At 45.1% G+C, this 21,587-nt stretch overlaps 1 protein-coding gene across 1 annotated transcript in view; it reads left to right on the forward strand.

Annotated features, from left to right (window-relative positions):
* The first annotated feature begins 16,398 nt into the window (after window positions 1-16,398).
* Window positions 16,399-21,587, forward strand: part of RREB1 (ras responsive element binding protein 1) — a 182,399-nt gene continuing 177,210 nt past the window's right edge. The window contains exon 1 of the mRNA XM_027040247.2: window positions 16,399-16,556. The gene's annotated coding sequence lies outside the window, so the exon portion shown is untranslated. The remainder of the gene's footprint in view (window positions 16,557-21,587) is intronic.

Here is a 21,587-nt window from a genome sequence, read left to right on the forward strand (position 1 = left end):
GAATAAATAAAACATTTTAAAAAACTTTAATGCATAAATAAATAAATAAATATTTAAAAAATAATAAATCTCAGCATTTCAATCGCATCTTAGGGAATTGTAATCTAGTTCTCTCCTCAAGTAAAATTATTCTTAATTGGCCTCAATTTTAAAAAGATACTGGCGGAGACAAAGTCATTAATCCAACAATGCAATGTGACAAAGAAACTTCAACAAATTTGGAAATTGTTGGCTTATTTTGTCGATCCCTCCTCAGATGCTGAAACCCACCTAAAAACATTCCCTTCTCAGGGTGACAAGGTGGTTCAGTGGGTTGAGCATCCAACTCTTGATTTTGGCTTAGGTCATGATCTCACGGTTCTTGAGATAGACCCCCACACTGTAAGTGCAGAGCCTGCTTGGGATGCTCTCTCTCCCTCCCTCTCTGCCCCTCCCCCTGCCCCCCGAAATAAATAAATAAACATTAAAAAATTCTCTTCTCCCTTCCTTCTTTATCCAAATAGTTATCCAAATAGTTAAGGAGAATATGCCCCATTCTTTCACCTTTCACTCTCCATGACTCATGCAACAAATATCCAGTCTCTGTCCCAGCCCAAGTTTTTGCCAGTGTCAGGCAAAATCTAAAAGAATCCACCTCTCTTTGTCTCCATCTCTGCCCTGGGCTTTCAGTGGTCTTAGGCCAGAAGTCTCCAATCTTCATGGAATCCCTCCACCAACATGGTCTCATTACCAAAAGCAGACAGTAAGGAACTTTCTGCAAAATATCAAGTAAATGGTACACACCACTCACACACACCTTAATCTTTAACTGTCAGAACTGCTCCTAGCAAGCTTTCTATTTCCAGGAAACAAAACACTATATTGTATGATAAAACAAATGAACTTTTGGGGTTGCCAATTTAAGATACAAAAATGAGGAAATGCAGATCCTCAACTGACATGCTAATAGGGAATCTCTTTTATTTGCCTCCCTTATATCCAATAAAATATGGGCTAGGACAGTATAATAATTGTTAATATCTACTGAGGACCTGGGGTGCCTGGGTGGCTCAGTTGGTTAACCATCCAGCTTTGGCTCAAGTCATGATCTCATGGTCCATGAGTTCAAGCACCACATCAGGCTCTGTGCTGACAGCTCAGAGCCTGGAGCCTTCAGATTCTGTGTCTCCCTCTCTCTCTGTCTGTCTCCTGCTCATGCGCTCTCTCTCTCTCTCTCACTCTCAAAAATAATAAACATTTAAAAATTTTAAAAAATCAAACACACACTCAACACATTTAAAAAATATATATACTGAGCACTTATATATCAAACTCTGTGGATTGTTTCATTTAGGCCTCATGACGATCTTGAGAGTAAGTACCATTATTATCCACATTTTACAGATGATCAACTGAAGCTTACAACATCTAGTAGGTGGCAGCACCACCCTCTGCACCCCGTCTTCCCACAGGACGTAAGCTCTAATGCCTCCCTGTTGACTGGGAGGGACAGAGCACAGGGTAGCACTCAGGAGACCAGCCTGGCCTTAAGTCCTACTTGTTACTTACCACTAGCTAGCTCTAAGTCATTGAGTAAAATGGAGGAGAATTTAAAAATGTTTGGCCACACAGCATTCTACTGATATTTTCTAGCCCTTCTATTCTGATTTTCCGGAAACCTCAAATTGGTCTTCCCTGAGCCTTTGGGATTGCTGGGGAAGGAAAGGAGGCGATCTTTGCAAAGGAGTGTTAAAAAGTAGAAGTGGTGGGAGGGATGGGCAAAACAGGTGAGGTGGGATGGAGATACAGGCTTCCAGTTATGACTGAATAAGTCATGGGAATAAAAGGTCCAGCATGGAGATCATGCAGTGATGTTGTATGGTGAAAAATGGGAGCTACATTTGGGGTAAGCATAGCATGGTATAGAAGTGTTGAATCACCATGTAGTACACCTGAAACTAATGTAACATGGTGTATCAGCTGTGCTCGAATTAAAAATTTTTGCATTAAAAAAAGACTCAGGGAGAAAGGGCACCATAAAAGTGTCAAGCACAGACTTTGTGTCAAAGTGCCTGCATCAGAGTCATATGCATACTTAATAACTGTACAGGAGCGGGCAAGTTACTTTACCTCTCCACGCATTATTTTTCTCATCTGTTATGTGAGGATAATATTAGAGCTATTCTGAGAAGTGAGATCAAACACTGACATTTTAAAAATTAGCAACTGCAAAATAATAAGCATTCAATAAATGTTAGGTATTAGCTACACCAATGTTCTTCCCATTTTTTGTTATTAATATATCTTCTAACAGATTTTTCAAAACTTCCTCTTTATGAGTATTTTAACTGGCCAAAAATTTTTTACTGGTAGTTTGCCATTACATGCAGAAACAGAGAAAAAATTAAATTATCTGGATGATTAGAAATAGTAACATGAAAAAAATTGTTTTTAGTTTATTTATGTTTTTTTTCTTAAAATATTTATTTATTTTTGGGAGAGAAGGAGCACAAGTGGGGGAGGAGCAGAGAGAGAGGGAGACACAGAATCTGAAGCAGGCTCCAGGCTCTGAGCTGTCAGCACAGAGCCCGACATGGGGCTTGAACTCACAAACTATGAGATCATGACCTGAGCTGAAGTCAGCTGCTTAACTGACTGAGCCATCCAGGTGCCCCTATTTATTTATTGTTGAGAGAGAGAGAGAGCATGAGCTGAGGAGGTACAGAGAGAGAGCAAGAGAGAGGGAGAGAGAGAATCCCAAGCAGGCTCCACGCTGTCTGTGCAGAGCCAGATGCAGGGCTCCATCCCACAAACCATGATATCATGACCTGAGCCGAAATCAAGAGTTGAATGTCCAACTGACAGAGTCACCCAGGTGCCCCTGCATCAAAACAAATTTTAATAGGAAAAAAAGGAAGAAAAGACTGTGTCAGAGGTTGGCAACCTATCAGAACATGAAGTCAGGGTTCTGACACTTCACACAGGGCCTGAGAAACGCAAGTGAGGGTGGGAGAAGGGTCATGTGGTTCCTCGACTCTGCAAGCAATGACAGCAGCAGCAACTTCCTGTGCTGTATAAACCAAAGCTATTAGGTGCATGCACTCACACAACAGATTACACCTACACTGTCCTCTAATGCTTATTCAGTGACTAAGGTGAACAAGGGTCTGTACTAAAGATCATATACCTCAGCTTTGTCTTCCGAGAGCTGATGATCTATGAAGATATGGGATAAATAACCATGAAAATGGCTCCAAAATACACATTAGAAAATAAAAATGAAAAAGAGCTACTATGAAAATCTCAGGAGTAGTGGGAGAGAAACAGTGGAGGCGGGTAAAGCAAGGCCAGGAATTGGGATAGTCCTGAAGCCACAATGACAGGGCTCATGGGGTAGAGTGGCCCTTTGGTCTTTGTCACATGCATGCTTGAGAGATGAAGCACCAGTGTGACCTCCATTTTTATGTTTTCCACTCTCCCAGTGGAATTTTCAGCCTTCTACCCAGGGTAAGTCCTGCAGCAGTAGGAGCCCAGTAAATAGCTGGTTGGATCAATAAACGAGAAAGGCTTATACTGGTGCATTTATTCAAAATGTTTTCATTTATTCAACAAGTCCTCTGGTGGTTTAAAAATATATCCGTAAATTCCTTGATACTCTTCCTTTCAGAGAATAGAGCCTAATTCCCCTCCCATTAAGTGTGACTGTATTTAATCACTTCTAATGAATACAAGGTGGCAAACATAGCTGAAATAATGGCCCATCTGAGATTAGGACATACAAGCCATAGCAGTTTACTTGCTCTTTCTCTTGAATCACCTCCTCTGAGGGAAATCAGCTGCCATGTCATGAGGGCACCCAAACAGGAATCTGGAGAAGTTTACATGCGGTGAGTAGCGAAGGCCTCCTGTCAACAGCCACGGGAGGGAGCTGTCTTGGAAGAAGAACCTCTACCCAGTCAAGCCTTCTGATGACTGGGTAACATCCAGACTGCAACCTCACAAGAGAACCAGCCAGCTAAACTATTTCATAATTCCTGACCCACAAAACACAATAACATAATAAATGTTTGTTGTTGGAAGCTATCACATTGTGGGGTCATTTGTTATGCAGCAATACATACCTAATACAAGACTCTACCCTCACTAGGTGCAAGGCTCTGTAGCTACAATGATGTGTAAGGTATGTCTGTCCCTGCCCTCATAGAGCTTAGCCTATTAGGCAGCACAGACAAAAAACAATTCATACAGACTGACACATGCTTTCATAGAAAGAATGAGGTCCCAATGAGCAGGAGATTCAGGGAAGCACAGAAGAGGGTCATTCAGCCCAGTCTAGGAGGTCACAGCCAAGTGATACCTAAGCTTTAGATCAAAAGATAAGCAGGAATTATCCAGGTATATGAGTCTGCTAGGGCTGCCATAACAAAGTACCAGGGACTGGGCATCTCAAACAAGGGAAATTTATTATCTCTCAGTTCTGAAGGCCATAAGTCTGAGTTCACGGTGTCAGCAGAATTGTGAGGCTATGAGGTTGTGAGGCTGCAAGGTAGGGATCTGTACCAGGCCTTTCTCCTTGGCTCATAGATGGCCACCCTCCCCCTGTGTGTCTTCACATCATCTTCTCTCTATGCATCCCTGTGTCCACATTTCCCCTTTGTATAAGGACACTGGTCATATTGGATCAGGGCTCTATCCCAATGACTTCACTTTAACTTGACTACCTCTGCAAAGACCTGATCTCCAAATAAGCTCACACCCTGAGGTCCTGGGGGTCAGGAATTCAGCATATAAATTGGGGGTTTGGGGAACATGATTCAGCCCATAGCACTAGGTACAAGCATATAAGGACAAGGGAGAATAGTCCAAGCAGATGGATTAGCATGTCCTACAAACCATATAGGCAAGACATAGCACATGCAGTTGGAGAATTATGAGCACGAAGTGAAGGACTGTGGCGAAAGCTGGGGCCAGATCATATAGGGTCTTATAAGCCATGTTAAAACATTTAAATTTTATCCTCAGAGCAGCAGCAACCATTGAAGAGGTTTATGTAGGGGAGTCACATCATCAGAGCTGCAGCTGGGAAAAGTCACTCTAGCTGCCTGGCTGAGAATGGATTGGTGGAAGCAAGAATTCCTGCAGGAAAGAGCAGGGAGGTGACTGCAGACAGCCAGTCAATGAAGATGGTGGACGCTAAGGTGGTAGTGACGGCATGGGAAAACGTAGAAGATTCAAGTAATCGTAGACTGAGATCAACAGAACTGGTTGAAGGAAGAGCTCTTAGTGGGAGCGGGACAAGGAAGAATCAAGGGTGGTGCCAAGTCCCTCGGCTTGGGCAAATGGATGCATGGCTTGTGGCAGCCTTCACAGAGAGAGGATGCAAGGAGAGGGTTTGGGCTAAACAGGACCAGTCCAGCGTTAGACCTTTTGGGTTCAAGTCCCACAAACTAGCTGGGTTCCAGCCGCAGAAGACATCTCGTCTGGAGGAGAGATGCTTGGGAGCCATTCACGTGAAGCCGCTCATTGAAGCCCTGACGACGAAGTGACATCTCTGAAAATGAGAGTGCCCTGGGGCAAGAGTATATATCTTTGGAGATCACCAACATGGAAAGACAAAGCACTGCCCTGAGAGCTAGGAAGAGAACCAGGAAATCAAGAGAATAGATTCATTCAAAAGATGGCAGTCAGCAACAAATTATGCTGAAAGTCAAATATAAGAACTGGATGTGCCCACTGAATACAGTGACAAGGACATTGCTGATGACCTTGATAAGCATATCAACCTACATGATGCTCATGTGGAGTCTATAAAGTAATGTTAACAGCCTTAAATATATTAGAAAGATCCTTCTGGGGCATCTGGGTGGCTCAGTCGGTTGAGCATCCGACTTCAGCTCAGGTCATGATCCCACAGTTCCTGAGTTCGAAACCCAGGTCAGGCTCTGCACTCACAGCCCTGAGCCTGCTTTAGATTCTCTGTCTCCCTCTCTCTCTGCCCCTCCCCTGCTCATGTACTCATGCACACTCTGTCTCTCTCTCTCAAAAATAAACATTAAAAAATTTTTTTAATTAAAAAATTAAAAAACAGAAAGATCCTTCTTTCTTTACAAACAGATAAAAGGAGAGCTCCTTAGCCACCAGTATCACCCCCAAAATCCTTTCCAAGCATGTACCCCACGCAGTATTGGCAGAATGGCCCAAGTTTTTCTGCTAAGTCCAATGGAGAGTTCACCAAGACAACCCTGAGGTAGGACCATATTAAGAGGAACCTGCTAGTAAAGGCATTGACGTGCTTCAACACACAGCAAGCCCACCCAACGTCCTCCTGGAACACACGAAACAAATCCTTTTTCACAGAAAGGTGGGGAGAGGACTTAATGTCTAGTGCTGTCACAGGAACAGGCAGGACCCTGTCCAAAAGGGGCCCTGGCAAACTCTTCTTTCTCTGGACAGCACAGCCTCTCTGCCTAAGCTTGAAATTACTAACAACCCTGCAACCATCACTTAGCCTCTCCAGTCTCTCCTCCCTCGTTCGGAAAATAAGGATGACAATACACCTCAGCACGAAGGGCTGAGTGCGGATTGGATGAGGTTTCTTAGCACAGTGCTTGGCACATAGTAAGAGCTCAGGAAAATATTTTTGTTATCATAAATAAACTCACACTGTGGATATGATAAATATTATTAGTGCACCCTCAGAAGTCCTTCTTTGTGCACTGGAACTTAGGAGCCTGTGGGTCATTCTCACCCTCCCCATCACCACCTGCACCTCCACCACCCTGCCCTGCCCACACACTGCTGTCCAAGAACAGGAACTCAGTCTCACGATTCCTAGCACACGCCCTGCATCCCGTGTGCCTGGCACATGTCGGTAAGTAAATAATGCTTGTGGAATGAGTTAATAAATTCCAAGTGTATCTACTAAAACGTACTTACCGGAGTAGAGAAACACTGCTTCCAGGAATGGAAAAAGTCATGTACGAGGAGTCATGGAAAGGCTGGTAAGTCTGAAGAGGAAAAGATCTGGGGCTTGCACCATATTGTGGATGAAACACATAGCGATCCACTCTTCAACAAAGTTCAGATAATGAGCAAAGCAACAGAGCAACCTGACCGCACAGCAGGAAGAAAAGATAACAGCGGGGTTTTGTTGGTTTTTTACCCTTGCAGGGGGAACTCCCTTTGTAGGCAACAGAACCCAGAGAGCAGTTACAGACAAATGCATATCTTGTGGTAAATGCCAAGGGGCTGCAAATTTCTATCACATCATTAATCAGGGGGTAGAAGTGGCAAGAGTTCTGGTGAAGCAGTGCCAATTTGGGAACACCAAAAAACAAACAAACCCCCAACATAATCTAGCAAAACCCAACAAATTACATGACATTTCAGACCCAGCAGGAGACAAAACCCAGACCCCCAAAGAGGAAGTGATGTATTCACCCTGGCCAAACAATGAAGTCAACACTTTGAAAGGAGAAAAGAAAATCAAGTAAGTACAAAGGGACAGCCGAAATTCCTTAAAAGAACATGGAGGGTTGTGTTTGAAGGGGCTGCATTTAGCAGCATCTCTCTCTCTCTCTCTCTCTCTCTCTCTCTCTCTCTCAGTCAGCCCTTATTGGCAAACACTTAGGGGCTACTAGCCTCTGGAATGAGCAAGGAGAAATGAAAGTCTCCTTCCCTTTACTAACAGAAGACAAGCAAATGGCACACCCCGAGATCAACGTGGAAAGCATGGAGGGAGAGGGACATCACGAAGTGGCTAGTGGGAAGATGGCCCAATGACTCAGAATGCTAGTTATCCAGTGTAGGCCTAGTGGGAAGATGGCCCAATCCTGAATGCTAGTTATCCAGTGTAGGCCTAGAGTTGACAATTAAGATGTAATCTTCCGTGTAATGATGCTCCACAGTAATAGGACCTCTTAATCCCAGTTATCTCAAAGAAACATAAACATTAATTAGGCTGTTCCCAATGCCTCCAGGGAAATTCCATTTTCATCTTTCATTGAACTGAGAAACTGAGGTACAGAGAAATGAAGGAAATTGCCTGAAGGAGGGCTGTGTGAGTCAGCAGCCTGACCAGGAAGCCGGGGCTGTGACTCCTCACTTCCTGGTTTCCTCTCTAAATAGTAGAGCACATTCCCTTCAAGAGGCAGCTCTCCAGGAGAGAAGGCAAAGGAGAGTCAGGTCATCCTGGGGAGGAGCAAGATACCTGCCAGCAGGCACACAGGTCAGCAGATAATTGAAATTTCTTCCAAGATGGGGCTTTCCCCTTCCTTTACCAGCGTTTCTCAGCCTGGAGAATCAATCTATCCCCTGTCCTGACTTCCTGCTCCTTAAACAGGTGTCGTCCCCGCTCACCATTCTGAAGCAGTTGCCACACAAATTAGCAGCACTCTTTCCCTAAGAGCCCTGGAACCCACTTGTGGCCCAGTGTGTGCCAAAAGCTTCCGATGGCTGCCGCGCATTGTCAAACTCTGGCACATGCTTCGGCAAAGAATTTTGTCCTTCTGAACGGCCACCAGGAAGTTTGTTTGGCGAGCTGTCCCTCTGAAGCAAAAAAGGAAAAGAAAAGGCTGTAATTGCTTATTAGAAGCCTCCAAAGCTGAGTGAAAGTTTAACCAGCTCTAGGGAAAGTACACACACACTACTCCCACAAATTGTTTGAGGACTTTCTACTTTTCAGTGCACTGGAGCTACATTCTGGAGCAAAGGGGCAGCAGCGACCATTCTAGAAGTTATATCACAGGTGGTGTAACACCTTCTGCCCACTGGGATCTTGTCAGCTATGCGTGCCTGGTCTATTTTGAAAGCCATCTGGGCTTGCTACCTGGGACATGGGTAGTGTTAACAAATCAAGGTTCGGCTGACAAGAGTTTAACCTAACCGCATCTGGTCAAGAACAACAGCAAGAGCAACATCTCAGCTGCTGAATTTGTGGTGTGAAACACTGCTTTTTCTTCAACATAAAATTTAGAGGCACAGTGTAAACTACAACCGTAACCCAGATCAACCAACTTCGGAAGGAAAAACATAGACACACCTTTTTACTTGGATTTCTTCATTATTTGGGCAAGAGGGCAACCAGTATTATAAAGCTGAGCTCTTTCCCAAAGGCAGGGCTGAGAGCCAGCATCCCAGACAGGCAGGTGTAACAGGCCCCGGGTGTGCAAAGGCCCTGTTCATCGTCTTGGTCTTATGTTTGGGAGATGCTGGCTTCTCTCTTTGCCACTGGCAGGCTACCCGTTCTCAGGGCCCAGTCTCATACTATATTTTCAGCTATTGCCACAAAGAATGCAGCCTCTCTGTCTCTCTGTGGGGGGTCTTAGCTGCTTTAAGAGGCAGCGTTCTAGTCTTCTCACTGTCCTGTCTCCCAGCCCCCAGGGGGCCAGTTGAGGGGGGGGGGGTGCTACTTGACCATTAGCACATGCTCTCTGCATGCCACCTCACTGCTTCAGCCCCAGAAACCACTGTTTCTGGCCTTGCTGGGACACCCTCCTTTCTCCCAACTCCCAAATATAAGTGGCTCCTTTTAACTTCTGTACCAAGGGAGTGGTGAGGATTTATGCAGGCATATGGGAGATACCATACAATGTCAGCCCATCTGACTGCCTACATTTGGTTTTTGTCCTCCTAATAAGAAAGGGGGAAGAGTTTATTGCTGGCAGATGATCCTCTTAGATTTTAAGTACGGGTGGTTGGAAACGCTTCATCTCCTTCCATCTCAAAATGAGAGAGGCCACTGAGAAAGATGACCAGATAAGTCCTCAGCTGATGGTAAAATGGCTTGAGGTCCAAAAAAGAGTTTAGAGGTGAGAGTGAATCCAGATCAAAGCACTCAAGAAAGGCTAGTGGTGAAGTCAAACCAAGAAGATGCCCCATTTTTAGCCACCATATGTGTCCAATAGTGAGATCTTTCAGCCTCCATATGCCATTACTGACTTAATAGCTATCATGTGCAATATCCTCTTAATTAACTTCTACTTAGACAAGTAATAAATAATCTCCCTTTCTATAGGAAAGCTAGGACTCATTCACCTAAATAAGATTTTCCCTCTTCTTTAAGGTAGTAAGATCAATATAAGTCTTTCAGAATCTTCCCTTTTTTGATGACTATTGCTAGAAGTGAAAAGTTAGAAAGGCCGGAATAATTAGGTTAAGTCATAACTAGCCCAGTGCCATCTGTGAGTTGAATGCGCAGATGATCTTGGTAACAGTTAAGCCACTTACTAACCTACTGCTCGCTGGGGAGAGATAAAGGAAAAAGTGACTAACGATGGATGGTCTAAGGAAACAGCTGTCATTATTTTGGTTCGGTTTACAGCAATTCTCGCTTTCTAAAGATAAGAATAAGCAGGTGCTTAAGTCATTAGACCCTGGGGCCGGTGAGGAGGCCAGCTCCTCTCTGAAGAGTAGTCAGTGCTGGTGGGGGGGTTTGAAGCCAGACCTAGGTTCAAATCCTCGTTCTGTCACTTACCGGCTGCATGACCTTAGGTAAATTACTTAACCTCCTTGACAACATCAAATTCCTCATCTGTCAAAGGGAAGAATAATAGTATTCACCTCATAAGGTTGTGAAAATTAGCATAACATGTCAGGTGCAGGGTAAGGGCTTACTCAGTGGCAAACAATCACTGGAGAATAAATAAAATGAAGAAGATTTGTTAATAAACACGACTCTTCCAACTAATCCCACCTCCAATTATGAACTGGGAGCTCAGTGTATCATCCTTCACCCTGGAACCCCACTCAGCAATGATGCCATCTGCTAGCTTGCTGGCTGTAATAATCCAAGGCTAAAGGCCCTTAAAAAAAAAAAAAAAATACCCTGCTGAAAACAGAGTGTATAGAAAGCAAGTAGAGAAACTTAGGGAATGAAAATTTACTCTGTATTAAGAGCCTTCGGAGACATTCTGCAAAACATTTGCATTTCTGACAAGACGCACCCAATAGTAAGTTTCCATTGCTGTAAAAAGTTCCCGCAGAGATCTCTACCCTGGGTATTTCAGGTCTCACAGTGTGCATGGATTGGAAAAACTCCTCTTGGCTTGGAGCACAAAAGTGAATATATTAAGTACAAAAAAAAGTGGCAGAGAAGGTAAGGTATGCCTAGAACTTCCGGTTCTAAAAGCCAAATGATAAAACAAATCCATGAAGGCATCCAATTATCCCTGGCACCATTTCATCTCTGGTGTCAGATAATATATAATGAAACAAAGAAATTATTATGTGTCTCCTGGAATAAAGAGAGAGAGAATTTGCTTTACCAAATGTATGAAGAAGCTTCTCACCTCCCCTAGAGACTTGGTTCTCCTTTTTTTGGTCCCCTCCATAGGTAAGATAGTACCTATATTTTTCATACTCATTGATTTAAGAGATACATAAGAAGAGAGTGACGGTATAAACTCAGAAAAGCTTTCTAATGCATTTGTAGTTTATTCGTTAATGACAAACACACACGTTTGGGCAGAGTACATTTCTATGCCAGTCATTTCATCATTCAGTCTACAGAAAGTGTTTGACGCACACAAAGCATCTCTGACCCCTTGCAATAACTTGGTGTCCCTGAGGGTGTTTTCAGCCACCAGCTGGGAGCCACTGACTTAAAGCACAAACATGATGTGAAGGCGGGAAGGGATGCTCCACACATCCTTAGTGTTTTCTGCAATTTAAACAAGGTGAGAGGAAACTACTTTCCCCAAAACATCTCATCGAGTGAAGATACTCTCATTTGGAAACTAGTTTCATTTCTATGTGCTTGGAAATCCCACCCATGCTATAGTTTCCAGCTCCCTAGAAAACAATAAGTATTGCCAATAAAATATTTATTGAATGATAATGACCTGGCTTATAACCTCCAGGGTGTCTATCCCTTTAATTAACCACATGTACTGTGTTGTCTTTGTGATATTTTGATAGTTTCCAGAAGCAGGTATACTTTATATGAATAGAAGGAAGGAAAAAAAAAATACCCAAAGTCATGTAAAAATAGAACCAGAACTGTAGCTACCACATGTGTTTTAAGTATATTACCCATACAATTAAGAATACAGTATTATAAACCAGCTCTATAAATCTTATAATAAAAACAGTAACACACCAACTCTTCTTAGCCACAAAGAGGCCCTTAATACTATTATAGATTCCATGATAATGTGGCTTTGGGATTGGCATTATATTTTGTAGTAAGAACGTTAGCTAACTGAGGTAAATCGAAGCACATCCCCTCTGCGTATCTAAAATGCAAGACAGGAGCAGGAGCAGCATGTGCCTGTCTTCAGTATTCCTGGAAATCCTTCGGATTTTTACTACCATCTAAAACTGCTAAGAAAATTTAATTTTCAGACAGGGCTTCAGGCCTGGTTCTGTGGACAACACAATTGCGATTCTTTGCCTTCAACGCAGACCTGAACTAATCCAGGAGAATGAGGAAAGGTCTGCGTGGGTGCGAATACAGTTTGTAAATTTTAAAGGTGCTAGCCTATGCAAATGTCAGCGATTACTGATTACACTTCTCCCTGACCTTGACTCATCTGGTAGGAGAAATGACTTTCTGAAACGGCCAAAAAGAAGGTATTTCAACATTATGAAGAGATCCCCCCCTCCCCGCCCCCCTGGGTGATACACAAACATAGAGATAACAGTATAACACACTCTCACATACTTACCTCCTAGTTTGGGTGTCTGGCATCTTATTTCATTTACAATCTTCATTTCCCCTGAACCCCCACCAAAAAGAAAGCTGGATTATTTTAGTAGCAGACATCATATCGTTTCAGTGCAAATATTTCACTATATATGTCTAAGACATGAGAACTTTTCAAAAACAGCATTAATCGCAAACACACTTATACTTAAACAATAATTCCTTAATAGTCTCCAATATGTGCAAATTTCCCCAAATGTCCTGTATTTATTTTTTTCCTTCAACTTTTAAGGATAGTGGCTGTTTTTTAAGGAACTCAGCTGAAATCCCCTTGCAGTTCCTCTTAGAAATATTTCTTTAAATAAGTGCTTAGTCATGGGGCATTTTATCACAGACTCAACAATCGCCCTAGGCCTTTACTGAGATGGCCCACGCTGCACAACAGTAGAAACAGACTCTGCTAAGACTTTTCTTCACTGTCTCTTACCACAGGGCAGCACCTAACAGTGCAAAGGGCTGAGAGTCAACAAACTGTGATTCTAATCTTAATTCAGTCATTAGATAACTGTATAACCTTGAGCAAATCCATTCTCTTCTCTGTGGCTCACTTTCCAGGCCTGTGAAATGAGGGGGTTAGCCTGTGCAATCTCTACATTTCTTTCTGGCTCTCGAAGTTCCAGATGTTTGATTTTATGTTTAATTAATTTCAAGTACTATATCTTCATGATGTTACCTGCCAAGATGGGAACAGGTCTCTTATAGAAGAGAGCAGGGAATTTGAAATCATCAGACCAGTCAAATCCTGACTTGAGTTCCCTTGGGTAAGTCATTAACCTTTCTAAGCCTCAATGTCATACTGCATTACAATGATTTATTGTATTTATCCATCTCTCCTACCAGACGCAAACTTCTACAGAGCCGGATTTTCTCATATTTGTCTTTCTATCATCAAAGCCTAGTGTCATGTCTAGAACCTGGTAGGTACTTGATACACTCTGGTTACACAAACAAATGCACAAGTATCTAAGGGCAAGAGGGACTGTTCATCAACCTTACAGGATTATAGTACAGTAAAATGAGCTAGTATATGAAAATGCACCTTTTAAATTACACATTTTAAAAAGTTAAATATTATTTGTATTAGAAACATTCCAAATAGAGTATTTTTTTCACTTATAAAAATCCAACCGTGCCTCTCACCTTTGCTAAGGGATGAATGACAGGTTTATTTTTTATGCTAAATTACACCTTTTTGTACATTTTTTTTGCTTCCTTGCTTTTTCTCCTTCTTTCTTTAAAAAAAATTTTTTTTCCTATAATGAGCTTTTGGGGTGGGGTGCCTGGCTGCCTCAGTCAGTTGGGTATCTGACTTCGGTATGGGTCATGATCTCACAGTCTGTGGGTTCAAGCTGCGCATCAGGCTCTGTGCTGACAGCTCAGAGCCTAGAGCCTGCTTTGGTCTGTGTCTCCCTCTCTCTCTACCCTACCCTGTTCGTGCTCTCTTTCAAAAATAAACATTAATGAGCTTTGGGGGTGATGGGAGTAATTGGCTAGTAGCTTAGTGCCAGTCTAATTTAATAAAGCATTTTTATCAGCTTCTACAAATCAAAATAATGCAGGACGTAGTGTAACAGCAACAGTATATATCAGATACATGAATTTTCTGATGAACTGCATGTTCACTGGGATTAGTTCCCTAAAAATAATACTGATTGTTTCTAATATAACTGAATGTGAACAGTTCTGTGAATATTTCCCCAAATGGTCTCTGTCTTTTGTGTAATGATACTCAACTTAATTTATCATTAAATGACCTCTGATCACACTCAGGTACTATTTTGAAATGTGAACATTTTTCCTTAACTGTGTTCAAATCTGTCACAACCACTAGAGCAGCATTTCCTGAAAGGAATACTAATCTTCAACAATAATGCTCACAAAAACCAGTGACTGGACGGATGCATTTAGGGAAGTCTGCTTATGATAACTTCTTGGTGATTCACAATCACCTCAGCACACAGAAGATTCTGGAAAGTCTTGCTATGAAGATATGTGTTGCATTTCTTTGTTGTATAACAAACTTGTGTATCTCAGCATTTCTCAAACTTCCTTATTTTCACGTACTAGTAAGAAAGAAAACCACTGCCAAGTAAACTAGAATTCAAAGCGAAGACGCCATCAAATAGGACATCAGAGATGTTAAAATTCAAAACCATGTGCATCTCAGGATCAATGAAATGTGGTATATGACCACGGAACCTTTTTTTTTGCAAACATCACCCGTGGCCATACTGAGGCTCCAGTGTTCTCTGGAACAACACTCTGGAAAACCAGGCTCTAGCCTAGAGTTTTCACAGTTATTTCAGAGGAAGCAGGTAAAAGACTATCCTTTCCTATTAAGGATAAGAATTGTTAAGTTAAAAAAAAAGCAATTTTTGGTCACCCATTTTAAGTGTGAAACAGACCTGTTCAGTTAAAAATTGCCAGGTGCATATCACAATGTAACTGTCCAGCTGTCCTCAATGAGCATGTAAATCTCTTTAAATTAAGATGGCATGTAATTAAATCATTCAGCCGGTTGATGGGCTCCTCCACGCAGGTGGTTTACTTTCACTTGAAGTAACCCCCACACCCTGAAGTGACTCAACTTCACGCCACCGCCATTAACATCTCTAGCTCTTCACGGGCTAGGCTGGGGCGTAAAGCATCAGTAACTCTACACTGAGGCAGATGAAGTATGTGAGTGTTGGGAGAAGGTTGGAGGGACTCGTAAATCTGCTTCCAGGGAAAGGGTGCGGTTGATGGCCTGGGCTCTTCCGCCTCCCCCCCCCCCCCCCCCCCCGCCCTTTCCCCCTCATGCCTCAGTGCACAGGCCTGGCCCTGGCAACCCGCTGACATCCTTCACCGTCTTGCCAATCCGACGGCTGCGGGAGTGTGGGCATGACTTCGGGGACAGCCTGTACCTCTCCAGGCTGGCCCAGGTCCCCCACCTTCCCCCTCACGCCTAAGTTTAGCACCCCCTGACGCTTCTGAATGTCTGAACTGGGCGAATGCATCTTTCTGGACGCGAATCTGGGGCTTTCCCCCAGGCTCTTCGGGCTGACAGGACCGGCTGGGGCCTCGCGCCGTCCTTCGGGCCGGCCGGAGCAAACAGCCCATGACCCCGGGAGGCCCGGGTCACCTTCACACTCGCCTCGGCCCCGCACCTCCCCCGGGGCCGGGGCCTGCCTCCCGCGGCGGCGCCCCCCTCGCCCAGGCCGGAGCCGTGGGGCGGCGGGGCGGAGGGAGGAGGGGACTTGTGCGGGCTCGGCCGCGCTTCCCAGGGCGCTGCATCCGCCGCCGAGATGCTGGCAGCCGGGGGACGGCCTCGCGCGGCCCTCTCCTTATTTATCCACCCGGCAGTTTCCATGGCTCCGCCGCCATCCTCCGCCCCTTCCTCGAGCAGAACCCGGCAGCGGGAGCTGGCCCGGCCCGGAGGGGGCCGCGGGGGCGGGCGCGGCTTGGGGCCCCAGGGCTCCCGGGCGGGGGCCGCGCGTCGTTTCCAAGTCCCGGGGCGCGCGGGGAGGCGCACCCCGAGTCCTACTTCCCGGGCAGCTGTACCACTTCTGCAGTCCCGGCCCTCCCACCCCATCCCTGCCCCCCGCCAGCCCGCACCCCAGATCTGTTCCCCACCGGGCCCGGCGCCGGGGCCCACGAGCGCAGCGCAGCCCCCGGCCCTGCCCGGCGGCGCGGGGGAGGGGCGCGGCGCAGGCAAAGTTGCTGAGTTGCTTTGCACGCTCAGAAGTTGCAGCTGAGACGGCGGCTTCCCGCCCCCTTCCTGGACTCCGCGGCTCGGAACACACACCCACCCGTCACCACCCGCTACCTGCCCTCGCCCCTGCGGCCCCGGCCCGGACTCTTCAGCATCCCCTCCCGGTGCCCGCGAGGAGACCAGGTTTCCAGCGGAGTCGGGCTGGGGGCGGACGCACCCCACCTTCCCGCTCGGCGGGGAGTGTGGGGGAGCGGGGGGTGGGGGGGAGGGAGGGGTAGGCTCCCCTCCACCCAGTCGCCGCGCGGCCGTGGTGCTTCTGCACTTTGCAAAGCTAAGCGGCCGGGCAGGCGTCGCCCACCGGTCCCCGCGCCCTCGTCCACCCCAGCGGGGTTTGCGGAACGTGCGCGGGGAAGCGTTCCCATCCCTTGCCGCAGGGGGCTTCGCCTGGGCGGCGGGAGGGGCTCTGCTAGAAGCCGAAGTCGCCAACAGGTGCTCGCGAGCCCATGTGACCAGGGAGGGGCCGCGCAGGGGAAGCCGGGGGTGGGGGCGGGGGCGGGCTCCCTCCGGGTCCCCAGCAGAGCCCGACGCCGGGTGCACCCCCGCCCACGGCGGCTTAGGGAGGGCTCGCGGGTGGCTCTGCGGAGCGCGGGTGCCCTCGCGGCCTGCCCGGCAGGAGGAGGAGAAGGAGGAGGAGAAGGGGGAGGGAGGGGATGCGAAAGTGGGTCAGGAATGTAACTGGACGCTGCGCACCCCCACGCAGAACCCCCCCTCCCCCTTGCCGGCAGAGGCGGCCAACGCCAGCCTTGGACAGCCAGTCTTTTGCTGTTGTGGTTCCCCAGCATTATCGGTGGACGGTTACCAGGGGATCCCGAGGGATGTGTTTCCCTGTGACCCTTTGGGAAGAAAAACTTAGTTGCCTCAGTAACCGAGTTTGGCTTGGATGCAATGATGCAATGAATGTTCTAGGTGAGCCTGATCAGGACGAGGCTGCCGTGGCACTAGGGGGTGGATTAACTTTTCTTATTACGGAACCAGGACGTGAAAGGAAAGCGGGGGAAAGAGGTGGGTTTTTACCCTATTTCGTGGTTGTTTTTTACTGTTTCCGAGAACATACATAAGACGTTTTTGCGTTAGAGTTTGAGTCTCCTGAGTGCAGGCCCCCCGGTGCCATAAATGTACCAAAGTTCTTAACAGATGCTGACTTAGTTGATACAAAGGTTTGAAGCTGATACCGTAGAGTTGGAAGGAGTAGAGGACAGTGACAGTTTTGTATTTGGGGAAGGCTTGAGAAACAAACATGAAAAGGCCTTTATTAAAAGGAGAAGAAGAAGAAGAAAAACCCCAAAAACCCAGCACTGCTCAATGCAGAAGAAGCGATAGCGGCCCAGTTAGTTTCCCCCTGAGCATACTGGCACCTCACACCCTGTGCATGTGATTAGGGGAGGGATGAATCCAGATTTAAAAGTGATGGGCTTTGGGTTTGAATGCTGGGGACACAAGCAGAGTCAAGGGGAAAAGAATAATAAGAAAAGAGACTGAAAAGAGGAGGCTTAGCACTGTGGGCTTTGCAGCTCAAATCTCTCCTTGAGGCACGCTTCTGGAGTTTTGTCCCATGTTTCCTTCTGGTTTTGTTCAGTGGACCTTAGTTAAAGAGGACGGGACAGGGCCGTGGAGCCAAGGCCCAAAGAACCATGATGCCACAAACTCAGAAGAAAATGTGCAGCTGCCGGAGTTTTATTCAGAAGAGAAAAAAGGATGTGTTATCCTCTAAAGAGATTTTCAGAGTTCTCGGAAAAGCTGCCTTAGGTGTTACTGTAAATTTGTTTCCAAGGCCATCCTAGAGGAAGTAACCAAAATTGAGATGTACTTTGCATTAAAGAGTGTGTATTCATAGAAAGCAAATTGAATTTTTGTAAATTGAATCATATTCTAAATACGTAAAAGAAGAGGTTAGTTTGTAGTGAAAACTTTTGTGGGCATCTAATCATTCCCAGTTTACTTTTTTTTTTTTTTTTAACTTCACTGAGTTGTCTCACTAGTAAAATGTGAATAATAATAATAATAATGAATAATAATAGTTGGTCTTCTTTGGGGTGGGAGACTTGGACTTTTCACACTACTTTCTCCATAAAGGATCTTTAGTTCAACTGGCAAAAGTCTTTATTCTCACTTCCGGTGTTGGCCCAGACTGTGGAACAACTGTGTTGGAAGCTGACAAATCCCATACATCGGACTGTCTTGCGTTCTGGATGTAAAAGGCAGAGTTACACAGTAGTTTTCTGGACACTTGAAAAAAAAATGAACACTTTCATAATCTTAGATTTTGTCACTTTGTTAAGGAGCATGGCTTCCTTCTGTGTGAGATAATTCGCCTTTAAAACCTTGGTAAAGGGGCACCTGGGTCCCTTTAGCTCAGTCGGCTAAGTCCACCTCAGCTCAGGTCTTGATGATGTCCCTGTTGATGAGTTTGAGCCCCACGTTCGGTTTAGTGCTGACACCTTGGAGCCTGGAGCCTGCTTCGGATTCTGTGTCTCCCTCTCCCTGCCCCTCCCTTGCTCATGCTCTCTCTCTCTTTCAAAAATAAATAAACATAAAAAAAAAACAAAACCCTGCAAAACCTTGGTTCAAACCAGAATTGTTGCCATAGAAATTAATTGAAATTTTAAGGAAGAAATGAAGTTTCACACTTCCTTCTTCCCCCCACTCCCCAAATTTCATTTGAGTTCATGAAACATTTATATGTAGGGTGGTCTTCATTTTAGTTGTAAATCAGATTTATAAAGGAAATTCAATTAAGGAGTGACTATCTGTTAAGAAAGGATCAACAGCAGGATCCTTAATATTGTGAATTATCTTTGCTTATTTAAAATATTTGTTACATAAATTTGGGGGAAGTTTTCAAGAAATCACCTATATGTAGCAGGTTTTCACATAGATTATTTTGGGCGATGTATTTGTAACCATGTATCACAGCCACTGCCCCCTCCCTCAAATATTTTTTTTAATTAACATACATATTCTTGAAACATTTTCTCTGACAACTTTGTGTATAGAACTGTGTGAAGCACTTTGGAGATGACACAGAAACATGTGCATGTTCCTAAAAGAGTCAAATCTATGGTCAGTTAAGCTGGGGGCTGTAGCTGGATGACAAATACAAGAAATTTAACTGTTCAAGAGGTAAGTAAAAATATGTGCATATATGCATAAAAAGAGATGATGGATGGACTCATAGATGAAAGGTACCAGGAGTTGAGAAATGGAATGAGACATTTTTTTTCTCTTCTTCTTCTGTTTGTTCTCTAAAATGTTATCTGTGAACCTGAATTGGTTCTCTGCAGGAATTGAAGGTTTGCTCTTCCTAGGGAGACATTGCCAGACAGCTAGTATATGATTGTCAGTGAGAGGTGAGTCTGAAAGTGCCTAGGAGCATGCTTGCGGGGGAGGGGGCAGAGAGTGGAGAGCCTGAGGGACAGTGAAGGGGAGAGGGCACACCCTTGCTTAGGAAAGGCTCAGATGTTGCAGAGTGCTGCACGTGTTCTGGAGTGGCACCCATCGGGAAGTGTTTCAGAGGGAGTTGGTAGAATTTGAACTTAGGCCTTAAAGGATGCACACGATGTTTATAGCTACAAAGAAAAAGTGCTAGAAATGAGATCAGCCAAGAGGCAGGAAGTTGTAGAGCACAAGTGGGGACTTTGAATAGACTAGCTTTGCAACAGGAGTTGGATCAAATGTGAAGTTGATCATTGGACATGGTCACATTGGTCATGATAGGTTAGGGACAGACCAATTAGGGACCATGAATGCCTGGCTAAGTTTGGTGGAAGGACTTTCTCTACAGGTAATGTGGAATTAAGACAGGATTCTGAGTAAAGGGAATACATGTCAGAGTTGCATTTGGGGAAGATTAATCTTGTGAGTTAGATTGGAGCGGGGGGTTAGGGACCGCGAGGGACTGTCGCAGGGATCCAAGGGGGCCTTGATAAGTGTGGTATCCATGATAGTATATGAATGTGGAGAGTGATGGTTAAGAATTTAAGTCTGAAAGACATGAGAGGCGGTACTATCAACAGAAATTGGAACAGGAAGCCATTGTTTATGGTAAATTGAAGAGTTGATTCGAGAAATGGAATCTGAAGCTGTGACTGGAAGCGGGTTTAGGGAAAATGGATGAGTCTTGGCCGGAAGTAGTGATATGAGTCATCCATATAGAAGTAGGTGATTATTGGCCAGAGCCACAGGTGTGGAATGAACTCCTCAGTTTGAACTTGGTGACCAAAGGACCAGTGTGAGGGAACATGCACAATTAGAATTTATATATATGTAAGAAAAACATATATTTTTCAAAATTCTCCTCCTCCCTCACAAAGCACAACAAAGGGGTCATTCCTGGGCCTTTAGTTAGAGCCCATCCACTCATCCAGCACTGTTCTAGCTCAAGTGGTTTCACTCAATGTCTCCTGAACCTGACTCATCAGATTAAGGGGCCGTAGACACAGAATCACAATCTCCTGAGCTGGCAATCTGTATTTTTAATAAGCTTTACAGGCCACTCTGGTATGGATTCCTTTGGGGGAACCAATACCTTAGCCAGTTGGTTCTACCAGTTCTGAGGCCTCCCCTGAGCCTCCTGTCTCCCCTTGGGAGAGCAAGAGTTCCTACTTTTCGTGTGTTCCTTTTGTTCCTAGTGGACAGTCATTGAGAGGCAGTACTTGAAGTTGTTTTTACCCAGATGACCTGATGCTTTCCAAATTTAGCACCGGTCTGGAAGCAGGGGTGGAGGTCATCTGCCCTGCTGGGTAGGAAGAAGGTTTGGGTATGATGCGGAGCAACTCACATTCTGTCCATCCTAGCCTGTCAAAGATGAAGCCCTGGGCAGACCGCTTCCCGTACTTTTGGATACGCAGACCCAGGGTGCAGTGTTTGGCGGTATCTTCAGGAGAAGACTGTTTGGCCGATCTTTTTCAAGAGAAGAGTCAGAGGCAAGGCATGGGCTCTCCAACCACACATCCTCTGGAGAAATAAGTAGTCAGAAATTTACAGTTGGGTTTCTAAAAGGTGACTGCTGTTGACACCTTTTTCAAAGAATATCTGCATATCCAAGTATCTGTTTATTTCTTTATTGTCAGAAAAACAAATCTCTGTCCTCTTGAGCAGTAGCAAATGTTCTGTCACAGCCAGCTTTCAGTTAACCTCATGCTACAAATTGTTGTC

The sequence above is a fragment of the Acinonyx jubatus genome, chromosome B2 (assembly GCF_027475565.1).
Source record: "Acinonyx jubatus isolate Ajub_Pintada_27869175 chromosome B2, VMU_Ajub_asm_v1.0, whole genome shotgun sequence".
Classification (NCBI taxonomy): domain Eukaryota; kingdom Metazoa; phylum Chordata; class Mammalia; order Carnivora; family Felidae; genus Acinonyx; species Acinonyx jubatus.